Source organism: Rattus norvegicus, chromosome 15, assembly GCF_021556685.1.
Source record: "Rattus norvegicus strain SHRSP/BbbUtx chromosome 15, alternate assembly SHRSP_T2T, whole genome shotgun sequence".
Taxonomy (NCBI): Eukaryota; Metazoa; Chordata; class Mammalia; order Rodentia; family Muridae; genus Rattus; species Rattus norvegicus.
The window spans coordinates 30,772,933-30,791,987 of NC_141548.1; the positions used below are offsets into that span (position 1 = coordinate 30,772,933).

Sequence of the window (19,055 nt, forward strand, 5' to 3'; positions counted from 1 at the left end):
TCTGGTGTGATTCTGATAGGTCTGCCTTTCTATGTTACTTGACCTTTCTCCCTTACTGCTTTTAATATTCTTCTTTATTTTGTGCATTTGGTAATTTTGACTACTATGTGATGGGAGGAGTTTCTTTTCTGGTCCAATCTATTTGGAGTTCTGTAGGCTTCTTGTATGCTTATGGGTATCTCTTTCTTTAGGTTAGGGAAGTTTTCTTCTATGATTTTGTTGAAGATATTTACTTGTCCTTTGAGCTGGGCATCTTCACTCTCTTCTATATCTATTATCCTTAGGTTTGATCTACTCATTGAGTCCTGGATTTCCTGTATGTTTTGGAACAGTAGCTTTTTCCGCTTTACATTATCTTTGACAGTTGAGTCGATGATTTCTATGGAATCTTCTGCTCCTGAGATTCTCTCTTCTATCTCTTGTATTCTGTTGGTGAAGCTTGTATCTACAGCTCCTTGTCTCTTCCTTTGGTTTTCTATATCCAGGGTTGTTTCCATGTGTTCTTTCTTGATTGCTTCTATTTCCATTTTTTAATTCCTTCAACTGTTTGATTGTGTTTTCCTGGAATTCTTTCAGGGATTTTTGTGATTCCTCTCTGTAGGCTTCTACTTGTTTATTTATGTTTTCCTGCGTTTCTCTAAGGGAGTTCTTCACGTCTTTCTTGAAGTCCTCCAGCATCATGATCAAATATGATTTTGAAACTAGATCTTGCTTTTCTGGTGTGTTTGGATATCCCATGTTTGCTTTAGTGGGAGAATTGGGCTCCAATGATGCCATGTAGTCTTGGTTTCTGTTGATTGGATTCCTGCGTTTGCCTCTCGCCATCAGATTATCACTAGTGTTACTTTGTTCTGCTATTTCTGACAGTGGCTAGACTGCCCTATAAGCCTGTGTGTCAGGGGTGCTGTAGACCTGTTTTCCTGTTTTCTTTCAGCCAGTTATGGGAACAGAGTGTTCTGCTTTCGGGCGTGTAGTTTTTCCTATCTACAGGTCTTCAGCTGTTCCTGTGGGCCTGTGTCCTGAGTTCACTAGGCAGGTCGCTTGGAGTGGGAAGGTTTGTCTTACCTGTCATCCCCAGGCTCAAGTTTGCTCGTGGGGTGCTGCCTATGAGCTCTCTGAGAGGGCAGCAACCAGGAAGATCTGTGCCGCCCTTTCCGGGAGCTACCGTGCACCAGGGTTCTAGATGGCATTTGGTGTTTTCCTCTGGAATCAGTAATGTGCGCAGAGTGTAGTCTCTTCTGGTTTCCCAGGCGTGTCTGCCTCTCTGAAGGTTTAGCTCTCCCTCCCGCGGGATTTGGGTGCAGAGAACTGTTTATCTGGTCGGTCCCTTCAGGTTCCGGCGGTGTCTCAGACGCAGGGGACCTGCTGCTGCTGTGCCCTTATCCAAGGGAACCCAGAGGCCGTATACAGTTTCCTCTTGGGCCAGGGATGTGGGCAGGGGTGGGCAGTGTTGGTGGTCTCTTTCTCTCTGCAGTCTCAGGAGTGCCCACCTGTCCAGGCAGTGAGGTCTCTCTCCCAAGGAGTTTGGGTGCAGTGAGCTGCTGGGGGGCAGGGATCCGCGGGTTTGGGAATCCCGCTAAAAACCGGAAGTGTCTGGTCCTAGAGGAATTTTGCCTCTGTGTGTCCTGAGTTCACCCTTCCTGTAGTTTTTAATGACTTGTGAGGCTGAGGCAGAGGATTGCCAGTTTGACTCTGCTCTGAGTAATAGCTGTATGCCACCTTAAAAACAAACAACTTAAAAGGAGAAAAGTTCATTCTCATGCCCTGAAAAACTATGTTTTGCAATGCATAGTTCTTTAGTATACTTTTAGGGATCGTTTTATCGTGCTGCCCCGTCTGCCCTCTATTGCTCTCTCAAATGGTCCTCTCTCCTCAGCTTCCCAAACACTATTGGCAAGAGCCACTGTGCCTGTCTCTACAATATATCTGAAAAGAATTCAAATAAGTAATACAAAAGTTTTTTACAAAGTCAGCAAAAAGAGAAATAACCATGATAAACCTTAGCTACTTCACACATGATATGCGATAAGCCTATAAAAACACTCAGCACAGTTTTTCATCAGGGGAGGAAAATCAAGCTCCACGTTTACATGCCATTTCCGTTCTGAGCATCACAAGTGCATTACTGTAGCCAGAAAGAAATGACCCTAAGGAAGATAAGGGAAGATGATGACTCTTCATCATCAAACCCATCTAGAGAGAAGATTAAGCAGAAATGAACCGTGAACCTGGTCATCGAAGGAAGTAAATGTTTTACTGAGAAAAACAACATATATTTTAGTTACTATCAATATGCATGAGAGACTACAATTCCTATTTCAGAATCTATCTAATTCAGATGCCCAGATCTCTGTAAGACAGTCCTTACTTTTCTCATATTTGATGCTAAAGATGGGGACACAGATTTCTCTAATTTCAAATAGCATTTCTGAGTATGCTTGTCAATGGAGTGTAGTACCAAGAACTCCTAAAGAGTAGGGATTTTACCATGGGAAACAATGGCCCAAAGCAGAGGTGTCAGGCGTGCCAGTGATGATAACATTGTTGCTTGTAACTGACCTGGACGAAGCGGAAGTCAACAAATCTAAAAATCATTAACTCACCTGTTACAGCGCTGATCGTCTCAGAAATCCTCTTCTGCAGTTGTGCTGTGTGTGAAGTGTGAGAGCCAGAGGGAAACAAACACACAGGCACATTTCCCTACCAGGACCTGTGCCCTAGGACCTGTGCCCTGTCCCTTGCCTCTGACTTGCCTGCCCATAGTGCTGTCCCATCAAATCCCAGCATGGTGACAAACTGCACTTCCTGTGAGTCTTTAACTCAAATACCTGGGAAGACTTGTCTAACTCTTTCCATTTTCCTTCCCTGAAAATCAGGCTCTAGGGTACTCCAACTGTGGGTGAGAAAAGTATTTTCCAAGTTTTATTTATAACTTGAATACTTTAGTTTTAAAAACCAATGCCCAGCGTAATGGACTTGTCATGAGTTTTTCACTGACTCTGTTGATGGTTTTGCACTCCTCCTTTCCCATCTCCTGCACTCCTCTTGGCTCCATGATTCCCGCTGCCCCCCCAACAAGTCCCTGTCTGTATTCATGTCATTGTATTCTGGTACTCTATTATTTTCTGCTTTGCTTTTACATTTCCCAACCACCCTTTAAGAATTTTTTCTCAAATGATCCTTTCTTTTCTAGTTTCATGGCCTAAACCACCTACAAAAAAATTTTACACACACACACATACACACATCACATACACACCCACACATCACACACACACACCACACACACATCACACACACACATATCTCACACACATACGCACCACACACAAAACACACACACATCACACACACATATCTCACATACACACATCACACACATGCATATCTCACACACACACACCACACACACATCACACACACCACACACACATCACACACACATATCACACACCACACACACATCACACACACATATCACACACACATATCACACATACATATCACACATACATATCATATCACACATACATATCACACACACATATCACACACACATCATACACACCACACACACATACACATCACTCACACACACATCACACACACACATCACACACACACAACACACACACATCACACACACCACACATATACCACACACACACACATCACACACACACATATCTCACATACACACATCACACACATGCATATCTCACACACACATACACACCACACACACACCATACACACATCACACACACATATCACACACACATATCACACATACATATCATATCACACATACATATCATACACACATATCACACACACATCATACACACCACACACACATACACATCACTCACACACACACATCACACACACACACATCACACACACACAACACACACACATCACACACAACACACACACATCACACACACACATCACACACAACACACACACAACACACACACACATATCTCACATACACACATCACACACACAACACACACACACACATATCTCACATACACACATCACACACACACAACATACACACACACATCACACACAACACACACACAACACACACATCACACACACATATCACACACACATATCACACACATATCACACATACATATCATATCACACATACATATCACACACACATATCACACACACATCATACACACCACACACACACATACACATCACTCACACACACATCACACACACACACACACATCACACACACACAACACACACACACAAACACACAGTAGAAACTTAAGGGTTCTTTGGAGAACCAGTTGTGTTGGAGGGTGTTTTGCTGTGGCAAACACGTGAAGGAGTGTTTTCCTAAAGTGGAGACAGGTGAAAGACTAAGGCAGACTCGTGCAGGAATGTTTCACTGAAGCAGACACAGGAGAGAGGACGTTCTGCTAAAGCAGACACCTGAAAGGACACGTGATGACGGATTCTTTGCTAACAACAGGATGTATTAGCCTGCCTTGCATTGCATAGTTAGCGGAATTTGTTTGGACTCCACAGACACAGGCTAATTAGATACACATGCTGTGGCAAGACACGTGGTGAGGCAAGACCTGTGCTGAGGCAAGGCACAAGAAGGACAAGTGGTGTTTGGATGGTATAAGAACTGGACTGCTGGTGTATTTGAGAGTGGATCAAGCTGCTGCTAACCTGCGAACTAAACTGCCAATTTCCAGACAACACAGAGTTGCTCCAGAGACCCTTTCTAGACAGGTCTACCTACACTTGGTAGGTGGTGGGCTACAAGGAACGTTAAAGCACTTAAGAACCATCATTAAATGTTTAAGATGGGTAGGTGGCCCCATCCCTCAACCAGGAGATGTGCCTATCCACTGAATATAGTCTTTACAGGTTCTATCTCCCCTGTGTTGGATACTTTGGCTCTGTGGGGTTCTGGGATCCTCTTGCTTCCCTGGCATCTGGGACTTTCTAGTGGCTACCTCCCATCTCCCACTGCTATATACCTCCATTCAGATTCCTGACCCTCTGTAGTTCTCCCCTAATCTCCTCCCACACCTGATCCTGCTCCCCTTTTATCCTCCCCCTCCTTTCACCTTCCCAGATTCCTCCCTCCTTTAGTTCCCCTTTCTAAGTAGAACTGAAGCAACCACACTTTGGTCTTCCTTCTTCTTGAGCTTCATATAGTCTGTAAGTTCTATAGTGGATATTCTGAGCTTTTTCCTAATATCCACTTATCAGTGAGTTATACCATGTGTGTTCTTTTGTGACTGAATTATCTCACTCAGGATATTTTCTAGTTCCATCCATTTGCCTAAGAATTTCATGAAGTCGTGTTTAGTAGCTGTGTAGCACTCCATTGTGTAGATGTACCACATTTTCTACTTCTATTTCTCAGTTGAAGGACATCTGGGTTCTTTCCAGCTTCTGGCTATTATAAATCAGGCTGCTATAAACATAGTGGAGCATGTGTCCTTGTTGTATGTTGGAGCATCTTTTGGGTATATGCCCAGGATTGGTATAGCTGTGTTCTCAGGTAGCACTATGTCCAATTTTCTGAGGAACCTCCAGACTGATTTCCAGAGTGGTTGTACCAGCTTGCAATCCCACCAGCAATGGAGGAGTGTTCCTCTTTCTCCAGACATTCTCGCTAGCATCTGCTGGCACCTGAGTTTTTACCTTAGCCATTCTGGCTGGTGTGAGGTGGAATCTCAGGGTCATTTTGATTTGCATTTCCCTGATGACTAAGGATGTGGAACATTTCTTTACGTGTTTTTCAGCCATTCAAGATTTCTCAGTTGAGAATTTTTTGTTTACTCTGTACCCCATTTTTAATGGGGTTATTCGATTTGTTCCTGTCTAAAGTAAATACAGAGGATAAAAGTAGAGCAGAGACCGAAGGAAGGAGACTGACCTACCTGGGGATCCATCCCACATGCAGTCACCAAACCCAGACACTATTGTGGATGCCAAGAAACACTTGCTGACAGGAGCCTGGTATAGTAGTCCCACAGAAGGCTCTGCCAGAGCCTGACCAATACAGAGGTGGATGCTCACAGCCAACCATTGGAGTGAGCAAAGGGACCAAAGGGGAAGAGTTTGGGGAAGGATTGAGGGAGCTGAAGGGGTTTGTAACCCCATAGGAAGAACAATAATATCAACTAACCAGACATCCCCCCCCAGAGCTCCCAGGAAGTAAACCGCCAAAGAATACACATGGAGAGACCCAATGGCTCCAGTCACAGATGTAGCAGAGGACTGCTTTATCTGGCATCAGTGGGAGGGGAGACCCTTGGTCCTGTGGAGGCTTGATGCCCCAGCATAGGGGAATGCTAGGGTTGTGAGGTGGGAATGGGTGGGTCAAGGAGCACCCTCATAGAGGCAGGGGGAGGCAAGATGGGATAGGGGACTTGCAGAGGGAAAACCAGGAAGGGGGACAACATTTTAAATGTAAACAAATAAAATAACCAAAAGAAAAAACATTAAAAATATGGTTAAAAATTAAAGTCACATATATATTTTGTATGTGTGTATATATATGTATATGTATATATATATGGGAAAGAGCTTAGCTCACCTCTGCTAGCTGTACCCCAAGGAGACCCTGCAGGCTGGGATAGGTGAGGCGGGGTCTAACCTGGGTGTTCCTGGGGCTCAACAGGCCTGAATGTTCCTGGGGTCTGGCAGGCCTCCTCAGAAGGGAAGGCAAAGGAGCTCAGAGTTTAGAGGGTACATCCATCAGCTTTTTGTAAACACACACACACACACACACACACACACACACACGCACAGGCACACGCACACACAAGTCTAGGATCAACATATGAAAGAAAACGTGCAATATTTGTCTTTCTGAGACTGAAACAGAAGCAGTTCATGGCTGGACCTCTGCCACCTGATGGCTATCTAAAGCACTGAGTTCCTTGCTGTCCTCTAATCTCATGGGTTACATTGCAAGAACACCTAGTTGCAACAGCAGCTGTCCCTGCTGAGCTGCAGTTGTGCTGAAATGCGAGTGAGTAGAGATTGCCTGCTGTGAAGTTAAATTGCCAAATGAGCCTTCTACAGAAATATCTCAGCTTTATTTTCAGCAGTTACTGATGAAAGCTATTACTACATCAATACATTTCTGGTTTAGTGTAAATTAAGGTTGTTTTCTAGATGCGTGTGGATGCTCGCAACTTCACCCATTCTGAAAAGTTCTTTAAATATGAAATGTTAAACTTAAGTTAGAAAACTAGTAATTTGGGTCTTTGTCATTTGCTTTAAAAAATAAAAAAAATGAGAATTGTTTGTTCATTCAAAAAATAAGTGAGTTAGAGGAGCTACTGTGCTGTATGATTTCCGTGTGGGTTTGTTGTTTGTTTGTTTGTTTGTTTGTTTGTTTGTTTGTTTAGTACTCAGTGGCCATGTCAAAGTTACTGAGTCTTCCCTCCTGGAACAGTAGAGCAGCATTCTGGAAACTAGTTCATGGGTTGAAGTTCCGGACCTTCCACTCATTAGCTGAGGGGATTTTGGCAGACTGCTTCAAATGTTCTCACTTCGCTTCCTCATTCTTATATAGTAATATCTGCTGAGATCGTAAATGAGGAGAGGGGTATACATGAGACCGTGCACATGCTCACATGGACAGCGCACAATCATATGGCTCCATTTCTCCCCTTCCCATCTAATTGGGTTGTAAAGATCAAACTTTGTCACCAGACTCATGCCGCAGGAGCCTTTACTGGCCAAGGCACCTGGACAATCTCCCATTCTTGTCAATTCTTGAAATTATTTTCTCAATGACTGGGGTGTTCAGAAAGTTCTTGCCTGTGCCTATTCTTGAAATGGTTTCTCTGTATCTTCTCTAACAATTTTACTCAGAGCTTCTAGTCTTACGTTGAGATGTTCCATCCAGTTTGAATTAAGTTTGCACTAGATAGTAGACCTAGTTTTATTCTTTTACATACGGGCATCTGTTTTTCTTAGCACCATTATTGAGGCGTCATTCCATCAATGTGTTTGTGAAACCTCTGCCCAGTTATGGAGCTGTAGTTCTGTTGCCTACTTTCTGTGTTCTCAATTCTGTTTAACTTGTCCACGTGTCTCTTTCGTGTCACTAAAATGCTGCTCTCGTTCCTGTGCCTCTGTAATCTACTTTGAGATCAGATATTGCGATACCTCCTGCCTTCCTATTTTTACTTAGAATCACAGTGCCCCCACTCTGTCAAGCATGGCAACCAGGGCCTTGATCCACTGACCCCACTTGTCATGTGAGAACAGCTTTCGCTGTATCTTGAAGGTGATGACAACGCATGCTTTCATTTTATCACTTAGTTCTATGAAGTTTCAGAGTTCTCCCTTCTTCCTTTTCAAAGAATGACTCATTGGCATTTTCCCCATATCCGTGTAATGGTGCAGTGTCTACAGTTTTGCTTGCTATAGATCTCTAAATGTATTCAGCCAATATCTAATAAGTTATAAAATATTTCAATTATTTCATATTCGTTTGTGCTTAAATAATGTAATCAGTTTTTGAGAAAAGTTCAATGTGCTGTTGAGGAGGCTGCATACTTGACCGCCCTAGGGCAGAGTGTTCTGCAAACGCCTGTCAAGCTCATGTGACACATGGTGCTTAAATTCTTAAATTTGTAAGTTCTTAGTTCTTAAATTTCACTCTTTCTTTTTACTTTTTGCATTGGTGGTATGCACAGAAAAGAGTGGGGCTTGGGTAGCCTGGTGATCATAGCTACCTTCAAAAGAAGAGTGAGCGTTGAAGTCCCCAAGTATTATGCAGGAAAACGTATTTATCCTTAGGGGACTTCCTTCTTTACGTACCTGGAAATGGCTGAGATAACTTAGTTTTTGTGGTAGTTTTCCAGGCAGGTTAACTCTCCTGAAACTTTCCAATTTTCCCCCCTTGGGTGGCTAATGTCCATATGAGGCATTGTCTTCTGAGCATGCAGGGGTGTTGGGGAGGCGGGAGAACGTGTAAATCTGTTACTGGGGGAATCCATCTCCGTGTTTTCTAATTCTCTTCAGTACTGAATAGCCTACAGAATGGATAAGATGTCAGGAATGTTCCAGAAATATTTATCGTAAGATTATAGCAAATCTATGGAACTGTGAGTTATAGGTAGATAGTACTTGAGCAGTTCTCAATTCCACATTCTGATTTCCAAAGGGTTATATCGACTAAGGGTTTTACATAAATACATGAAAAAAACGTATTAATACAAAGAAGACTGAGCCTAAGGTGCAGCAGGAAGGAGCTGTCCACAAGGTGGCAGGGCATCTCCGCTCCTGCGAACTCACAATGGACTTTTTGGTTGCCTTCTGTAAGAGCAGCCTGCAGTCAGTCAGCAGCCTTCTGTGCAGACCGCTGAAGAAGCCTCAGTGCTGTGGAGGACAGAGGAAGTGAGCTGATCACAGAAGCATCCTGTCTGGCTGGAGGCCACAGTCCAGAGGGAGAGCAATGAAGACACTGACTGGGTCTTTGTTCCTGTTCTTCTGGCTGCAGCTGAACTGTGAGTGAGAGCTTTGGGGGAACAAGATGTTTGTCAGTGTTCATTATCAGTCTGTGGAGCAGACTGGCCTTTTCCAGATTTTCTGAAATCACTGGAGGAAGGAAAGCAATGTCTGGAGAATGGCAGCCTGATGGTCTCCTGCTCTTTCCTTTTGCACAGGTGTGAGCAGAGGAGAGCAGGTGGAGCAGCACCCGTCTCACCTGAGTGTCCGGGAGGGAGACAGTGCCATTATCATCTGCACCTACACAGACCCTAACAATTATTACTTCTACTGGTACAAGAAAGAGCTGGGGGCAGGTCTCCAGTTGCTTATGAGTGTTCTTTCAAGTGTGGACAGAAAAGAAGGACAAGGACTCATTGTCCTACTGAACAAGAAAGACAAACATTTATCTCTGAACATCACAGCTGCCCATCTTGGGGACTCAGCCATGTACTTCTGTGCAGTTAGTGCACAGTGCTCCCCAGGCACCTGCTGCCCGCGCACAAACCTGAGCCCCAAAAGACATACTTTCCAACCTTTAAGGTGAAGATATTTCTGTATTGTATTAACAGTGGGACATTTTTAAACATCCTGAAATTCTGTTTCCAAAGGCTACAGTGAGTTTTAGAACACTTTAGATTATTGGTGAAAGTGAATTCTTAGGTATAGAGGGTCTAGAATCAAAGTTCAGGATCCATTTAGAGTCAATTCCTCCACCAAAGGAACACAGTATCACTAACAGAGAATGCTTTACTCATGTTGATGGAACAGCTCTTAATTTTTTATAACTATTTATTGTTTCTTTTAGAAAATAGGAGGTAAAAGAAATAAAATATAAAGTGTGAAATTAAAGTGTCTTCTAATCCTATCATATAGATAAGATATGATTCTCTCTCTGTGTGTGTGTGTGTGTGTGTGTGTGTGTGTGTGGGTGTGTGTGTGTGTGTGTGTGTGTTTATAAAAATAGCATATACTAAGTTTGGTTTCAGCCATCCATTAGGAGTTTTGAGACATACCAGTAGCCTTTTGACAGCATCTTCTGTAGAATTAAGGACAATGATAAACTAGAGTTTGGTGCAGTTGACATGGAAACCACCAGAGATCACTGCTGTTCTAGATGTGGTTTCATTTGCATTTGGAGCATCCTAGGTTGAACACACATATTTCCTTTTAGACAGACAGAGAGAGAGAGAGAGAGAGAGAGAGAGAGAGAGAGACAGAGACAGAGACAGAGAGAGACAGAGAGACAGAGAGAGACAGAGAGACAGAGAGACAGAGAGAGAGAAGCTGTTGTACAGAATATGTCTCTTGCCTATGAAAGAGTAGTTTCTAGAAAATATTTTTGGACCCTAACCCTGTAAGATTGAGTGTATTGCAAGCATCAGTTTCTTCCACTGGGCATGCTTTCAGTCATTTGCTCCGGTATTGTGATCCTCTTAATGTTCAGTAAGTAACGTTTTCTTTCTTTTCTTTTTCTTTTCTCTTTTTCTGGAGCTGGGGACCGAACCCAGGGCCTTGTGCTCGCTAGGCAAGCGCTCTACCGCTGAGCTAAATCCCCAACCCCTAAGTAACGTTTTCTTAATGACCTTCATTCATCTTCCCCTATAATAAACCAATCTTATTTATTTCTAGAGTCAAGCAATGGAAATTCCACAACCCTCACAGTAGGGGCACCTCTGACCCTGAACCACCCTTATAAGACTCCTTATTTGGATGCTCAGCTACTCCTGAGGAGCTCTACAGACAAGAGGACCGAGCACGAAGGGTTCCACACCGCTCTCCATAAGAGCAGCCGCTCCTTCCGTCTGCAGAAGCCCTCAGCACAGCTGTCAGACTCTGCCCTGTACTACTGTGCTGTGGAGACACAGTGAGGGAGACGGCAGGGGAAGCTAGCATAAGCCACAGCTGCAGGAGGGCTGGTGGAAGTTGCCCTGTGAAAAGGTTGTGCGTGTCTTCTCTCAGTATGATTGCCTTGGCTTTCCCAAGAACAGCACCAAATCTCAGGTTAAATTCCAACACTGGGAAGGTCATGAGTTAATGACTTCGAAGCAGCATAAGGTGGAACACAGTGTTTGAGAGAAGCCAGCACTGAAATCCACAAACTCAGTGCTCAGCCAGGAAAGCTGATCATCAGGACATCTCACAGCAAGCATGTCCAGGGAAAGCCTGTTTGCAATTAATCTTCACCAAGACATAGTAACAAAACTAGCTCTGAAAACTTCCACAAATTTTGTGTTCCTCTTGCACTCAGCTGTGACCCCAATAAAGACATAATCTTTTCTTTATGAGTCCACTTCAGCCTTTACGACTGAGACTCTGCACTTCCTTGGTTCCTGTTGCAGTGCTCAGCCTAACTCCCACCAACCTTCACTTCGTGAGGCTCTTAAGAGGCTGAGATGTCAGAAGGCTCTCAGTGAGGTCCAGAGAGTCAACCCTGCCATGTTCTCACTGTTGCCACATGAGGGGCAGTATAGTTAGGAGATCCCGTGTCTAAAAGTCCTTCTTCTTTGCAGCAATTCTCCTCTGCCATCATCTGACCTTGAACCCAAGGATGTGTCTGCTGTAGTCTCTCACCTTGAGTTATACTTGGATTATCTGATAATTTTGAACAAGAAAGAAAGAGATCAGGACTTGACGCACCCCAGATTTTAACATAAAATTAAGCTAGAACATATCAATATTCTATTGTACAGGAAATACAGTATAAAGATACGGATGCCTCTCGGAAGAGAAAAAGATTGTCCACATATGTGCACAGAGCAGTAAGATAAATTCTGAGTCATATACTGAGGGAGCCAAATGGAACAGCGATTGCAACGTTTCTGAGTCGACAGTCGATATTAACTTATCTTACTAGCTGTGTTCTTATCACTGGCCTCATGAGTTGAGCTGAGCGATGCACTGAGAAACTTCCTGGGAGCAATGAGGATATTCAGAATTTAACCCTACTTCCTTCCTCCTTCACTGGTTATTTGGGGTTTTATTCTTTTTCCCAAACTTCATGCTTCCTCCTTAACGTGCCACCCTGCCGCTACAGTAGTCCAACGCCTGTGACCTGGATCATTTAGGTCTATCCTTTTCATGTTCTTACTAGAGTCAGAGTCTGCACAGAAACTGAGGAGAACAGTGAACTGGAGGGGAAGCTGGGCGTTTCTCGCTCCCCTGGTAATTAGCTCTGGTGACACTGATATTGGTGACCTCCCTCTCAACTAAAGAGCACGTGAGAAGCTCTTTTCCCACAGTCCCAGCACCCTCGCCATCTTATCTCCACCTTTTGCTCCCTCTGACTGAATGGTAAAATGGTGGGTGTATGTGTGTGTGTGTGTGTGTGTGTGTGTGTGTGTGTGTGTGTGCGTGTGTGTGTGTGTGTGCGTGTGTGTGTGTGTATTAGACAGTAGTACCTGCATTTTCTGGCACCATATCCTGAGTCCCTGAATCCCACTCCCTGCCCAAATACAGCTTCCTTACTGAGTTATTTTCTATGACCATATGTGCATTCCTCCTCTGCTCAGAAATATACCAGGAACTGGAGGAGCGGGTGGAGTCCTGCTGCAGCTCACACATGGTCTCTCAACCTGTTACTTATATAAACTATGAGTCACACAATTAGGAAGACTGTTGCACTTGCTTTGGCTTCTGTCATGATTCAAACTTTTAATGTTCTGACTCACTTGTCCAGATGTCTTCTACTGTGATTCCAAATTCCAATGCTATGCAATTCTATAAATTCTTGACTCATCCACATCTACTCTGTAGCTTTCATGGACTTTCATAACCTGCATTACAAACCGTGGTGTATCTAAATCAGTATGTCTTCTCTTCATTGTTCTTTTCTTCTGATAGTGACAAATTCTATTCTCTTTTTTGAATTTCAGGAAGTGAATAGTTTATTGTCATTTTCCAATGTTATTTTTCATATGTGTTTACTATGCATAAATGCATACACATATGTAATATATTGTTAATTTTTATTTAGATAATAATATATAATAAATGGATGTGTTTACAAATAGTATACAATTCTAACATAAAATATAACCTTCAGGGTCATCAAAGTGTATTGCATAAGTGTACTTACACAAATATGGAAGAGTATATACTGTGTATTCTCATGATATTTGGAGTATACTTATACAAGTACATTCAAAACAATTGTTCAAAATATGGACAAACATGCTTCTTAGGTCTGTGAATAACTATAAAATTCTTGGGCAAATTTTTTTCCTTGATAAGCTAAGAATTTCATGCATTAAAAAAATACTGTTATCTAGAGTTAATCATAAGCACAGAGCCATAGGGCTACATTAATAATACATAGGTAGATTTGGCTCATAAGATTTTAGAAGCTGAAGTCTCATAATAAACCAGCCACAAGCTGGTCACCCAGGAAAGCTGATAGGATAAGTTGCCATCGAAAGACCCAGAAGCCCAGAGCACTTACATTCAATGACAGTATGAATGACTGATAACCCATATCTACCAGATGTATTCATCTTTTTCCCTTATAATTTTGTTCTATTCAGCCCTCTGTAGCTTATATAACGTCTACCTGCGTTGTCCAATTCATTGATTCGTGTGCTAAATTCTTCCAGAAACAGTCTCGCAGACACAATCTAAAACAACCTTTTTACAATGATTTAGAAATCTTAAGTCTAGTTGAGTTGATATAAGGTTAACCATTATGACATCCTATTGTGAGAATCCATCCCATAAGAGAAACCCCCATCTGTCCCTCATCTTATCATCATTAACTCTAGCCCTAAACATCACCCACTGTGTCAGGCATCATGACACATATCTTGGATCTCAGCGTTTGGAAGGTACAGGCAGGAGGATGGCCAGCCTGGGCTATGTAGCGAGTTCTAGACCAGCCAGAGCCACATAGTGAGACCCTGTCAAAGAAAAACAAATAGTATAAACTCTGAAACTAGGGTTCTCAGTCAGTAAGCATGAGCATCTGAGTTTGAACTCATATAAAAAAAGACTGTGATTGGTAGTAGATGTTTGTAATATCTTCTACTGTGATCCACAATTCACATGCAAAACATACATGTATGTACGCCTTCACATATATGCATGCATATACACATGTACAAACTTATATGTATATATAAAGACTATGAGTTATATTAATAACTATAATCATAATTCATCACCTAAATATTTTGACACTAATGCATACCTAATGCATATCCCAAACTCAATTATTACAGCTCTGCTTTGTGTCAAGTACTAACACTGTTAATAAATTCCAAGGAACATAAACACTGTTGATTTTTATTACAGGTGGGTTCACCTGAAATTTGAAGTTTTAAATCTTTATAAGGTAATATATATTTTGTTTAATTAACATATATTGTTTTATTAACACATATTAAAATAGAAAGTAAGGACTTTCATTATGATGCTCCATATCATCATATAATGTGATTTGACCTAATTCACCAATGACTATCATTATTATTATTATTATTATTATTATTATTATTATTATTTTCCCTTTCCTCATTTTTAACATCTGTGGTGCTTTTAGTTTTTTGTTTATTCTTCTCTGATATATTACATCCTGACTGCCGTTTCCCTCCCTCCACTCCTCTCAATTGCCCCCACATCTCCTCTCTCCCACCAATTCACTTCTCAATTTCCCTTAATTTACATGTAGGTATCCCAGAGATAGCAATCTAAGACAGCATAATAAGTTACAATAAAACTAGGCACAAACCCTCTTCCAGTCTTCCCACATCCTCCTCCACCTCTAGTCTCTCCAAGACATGCATCATAAAAAGGTGTTGGGTTTTATCAAAACTCTTTTCTGCATCATACTGTTTTTACTCTTGTGCCTCTGTAGTGTATTTTGAAATCTGTACTGGTAATCTTTTAAGCAATGTGTTTCTTTGTTTCTCGGAATTTCTTTGGCTATCCAAGGACTTTTGTGGAGCCATATGAGTTTGAAAAGTTTTTTTTTTCTATTCTTATGAAGACCATGATGAGGACTTCTTTTGTATTGGATAGTTTATTTATGTGAGTTTCAAATGTTATCCTCTTTCCCAATTTCCCCTCCACAAACCCTCTATCCCATCCCTGTTCTCCTGCTTATATGAGGATCTGTAAATTGAATCTGTAAATTACTTTTGGTTGAAATTGACAATTTTGATTCTCCCAATCTATGAGCATGAGGGTTTTTTTTGTTGTTTGTTTGTTTGTTTTTTACATTTTCTAATTCCTTCTTCAACCTCTTTCTTCATGAATTTAAAGGTTAAATTGCAAAGTCTTTAATCTCCAGGATTTGGCTTATTTCCATATAGTTTATTTTATTTGAGGCTACTGTGCTTGTCATGATTATGATCCTATTCTCTCTCTCTCTCTCTCTCTCTCTCTCTCTCTCTCTCTCTCTCTCTCTCTCTCCCCCCGTGCGCGCGCGCGCGCGCGTGTGTGTGTGTGTGTGTGTGTGTGTGTGTGTGTGTGTGTGTGTTGTACAGAAAGACTACTGATTTTTGTAAGATGATTGTGTAAGCTGTCACATACCAAAATTGTTGATTGTTTCTAGAAGTTTTCTGGTAGAATTTTTAGGATATCTTACATATTATATCGTATCACCTGTGCATAGAGATAACTTGACCTCCTTTTCCTATTTGTATCCATTTAATTTCCGTCTCGTCTTATTTTGCTGGCTAGTGCTTCAAGCACTATATTGAAAGAAGCAGGGATTATGGAACAGCCTTGTCTCATTCCTGATTCTCAATATACATCCTTGTTGCTAAAATTCTTTCTCCTGGATAGTAACCTCTATCTTTCCTTTCAGACCTCAACAACAAACTGAGGCAAGATTCCACCAAAGTTTACTCTGAGGAACCAATGAGTTTATTGGGCTTCCTTTCAGAGCATGGGTGGGAGGTTATATACAGTAATGTGCATGTTCCTCCTTCAAATAAGATGTCTTTGGCAAGCATTTTCTGAGCAGGTATGAGGGATTCCCCATAGCCACACAGATTGAGCCCCTGCTCTAGGTAGTCCTCTTCCCTGACCTACACATACTCTAGCTCCTCCCCTATGCCATGTGTTAAGTTGCCATGTGGCAGGAAGCAGCTGGACAGGGAAGCAAAGATCTTGTGCTCTATTCTGTCCCATATGTGAAGATTATTAAAAAGTCAATGAATACAGCTGGGATTGTACAAGAAAACACAGTAAAATGCCCCAAAGTGTCAGTTGATTATCTCAGAGGACAGTTACTAACGATGAGCATTTACTATATTGGGGGTATGTCCCTTCCAGTCTTCTCCTCTGACTTCTATTATAAAGGCATGTTGGATTTTTTTTTCAAAAGCTTTCTCTACATGTATTGAGATGATCGTGCAGTTTTTGTCTTTAAGTCCACTTATATGATTTGTTATGTTTATTAACTTATGTGTGTTTGCAAAAACAAAACAAGTAATCATGTTATTTTGCATATATCTAAAATAACATATGTATATGTGTGTGCATGCATTTATAATTTAAATGAAGTTATGCCACTCAGGGTGATAATTCTACCTCCAAAAGTCATATACTATCTACCAAAATTCCAAGTACTAGGTATAAGAAACCCCCTTCCAAGTAGTAGATAAGAGAATCTGAAACAATATAAGCTATTTGAAGGTAGGTCCCTATTACTGAAGACACCATTCACTTTAAACACAGGACTTGAAGGACTCAACTTGGACATGGCCTAGAAACCTTCTCCCTGAGGACTTTTATAGTAAGGTGCTTCTCAAGCTGCCAATGGAGAAAAGTAATCAACAGTTCTATCCTGATGTGAAGCCTACAAACCAGTGACCAGCAAGGCAAAATATCCCCCAAAGTGCAATAGTGCCACTTAACACCTGGCCAGGAACCAACATCACAGCTATCCAGTTGGGTTTATAACTCACTCAATGAGAGGGAATTCATACTCAGAACTGTAAGTCTAGCAACTGCCAGTGGTTAGGAAGGTACATAAAGCCTAGAAGAGCAAAACCAGTTTAATCTCTAATTGCATTCTTAATATTTGTCCTTATGCCCACAGATAAGTGTATCTCTCACCTCTCATCAAAGAAGCTTCATTTTGCAAATGATGGCGACCATCACAGAAATCCACACGTGGACAAAATAAAAAGAACAACTGCCCAACTCAGTTGATGAATCTACAGCACAAAACCTCTATCTAGCATTCAAGGAACATCACGGGAAAGGGCCTGGGATGATGGCAAAAGCACGTGTAACAGATCATCTGCTGAGAGATTATATCATCTATGTACAATAACAAACCTTCATCCATGATTTCTCAACAATATGGTTGACTAAACTAAGCTTGAAAAATGACAGCCATTGACCAGCATAGATGGGATAACGCTCATGGCTAAAGGCAATTCGTGACTGCTGGGAAAGCGAGAATCCATCTTCCCCAGAGTCGAGCACCCTGTGTGGTGGTCCAACACTATGTCCAGTAATTTGCCAGTCTTGAGAAACGCTGCAGCTTTGCGAGACCTAGTTCAGCTTCCACCACACTTCTGACCTACAGAACTGCAGTGCAATAAACAGATGATTTTTTAAGTTCCTAAATTCATGGGGATGTGTTACACAACAGTGGGAAATACACAGAGTTAATGAAGTGATGAATGAGTGTCCATGACACCTATGGCTGATTACAGCATTCAAATACTTGAAATGTAATAAAATGTTTTATACACATTTCCCCCAAATGTAACTATATCTCTAAAACTATACATGTTATCATAATGCAACATGAATAACAAACTAATCATGCAGAACGGCCTGGATTCCAGGGAGATCTCCCTGCCACTTCTCCCACCTTTATCAGACATGCTGAGCCTGAACCACGCAGTCAGGAGTCTAGCATGGCTGTCCTTTGAAGGCTCCACCCAGCAACTGACTCAGACAGATACAGACACCCACAGCCAAACAGTCAATGGAGTTTGATAACTCATAAGGAAGAATAGAAGGATTGCAACCTCAATATGTTCTTCTAGCTGGGCTGCCCTGTCTGGCCTCCATGGGGGAGGAATCGCTTAGCCTTGCAGAGTCTTGAAGTGACAGTGTTGGGAGCATACCCAAGGGAGCCCCCACCTGCTCAGAGGAAAGGGGGAGGGGAAGGGGGAAGGATTGTGGGAGGGTGAGAGTGAACGGCCTGTAAAGGGAATAAGTTAAAAAGCAATTAATTGATTAATGTAACAAATGTGAACTCAGCATGGGGATTTTCTCTGTATATTAATTGAAGTAGGAAAAATAGTCATGTTATGATGTCTTCCAATCGCTGACTCCAACAGTGGAATGGAAATTCTCTCTACTCAAAGGTGGAATGTGAACAGTGTCTCCCTTAAACAAACACTATTTAGAACTTGACGGCCAATATAGCAGCCAGTAGTCAAAAGCACCTATTAGGCTCTTGAAAAGGGTCGGCTCAAGGGAGGAGCTAAATTGTTAAATTTGACTGAGATGGGCTCTAAGAGGAATGTTTGAATTGAATTTTGAAGATAGTACAAAAGTGATCAATTTTGTAGTAATACTTT

At 41.9% G+C, this 19,055-nt stretch overlaps 1 long non-coding RNA gene across 1 annotated transcript in view; it reads right to left on the bottom strand.

The window, feature by feature from the left end:
* Positions 1–9,080: 9,080 nt before the first annotated feature.
* The window catches only part of LOC103693549 (uncharacterized), a 35,878-nt gene continuing 25,903 nt past the window's right edge, over positions 9,081–19,055 (bottom strand). The window contains exon 5 of the long non-coding RNA XR_015638770.1: positions 9,081–12,105. This is a non-coding gene — a long non-coding RNA (uncharacterized LOC103693549). The remainder of the gene's footprint in view (positions 12,106–19,055) is intronic.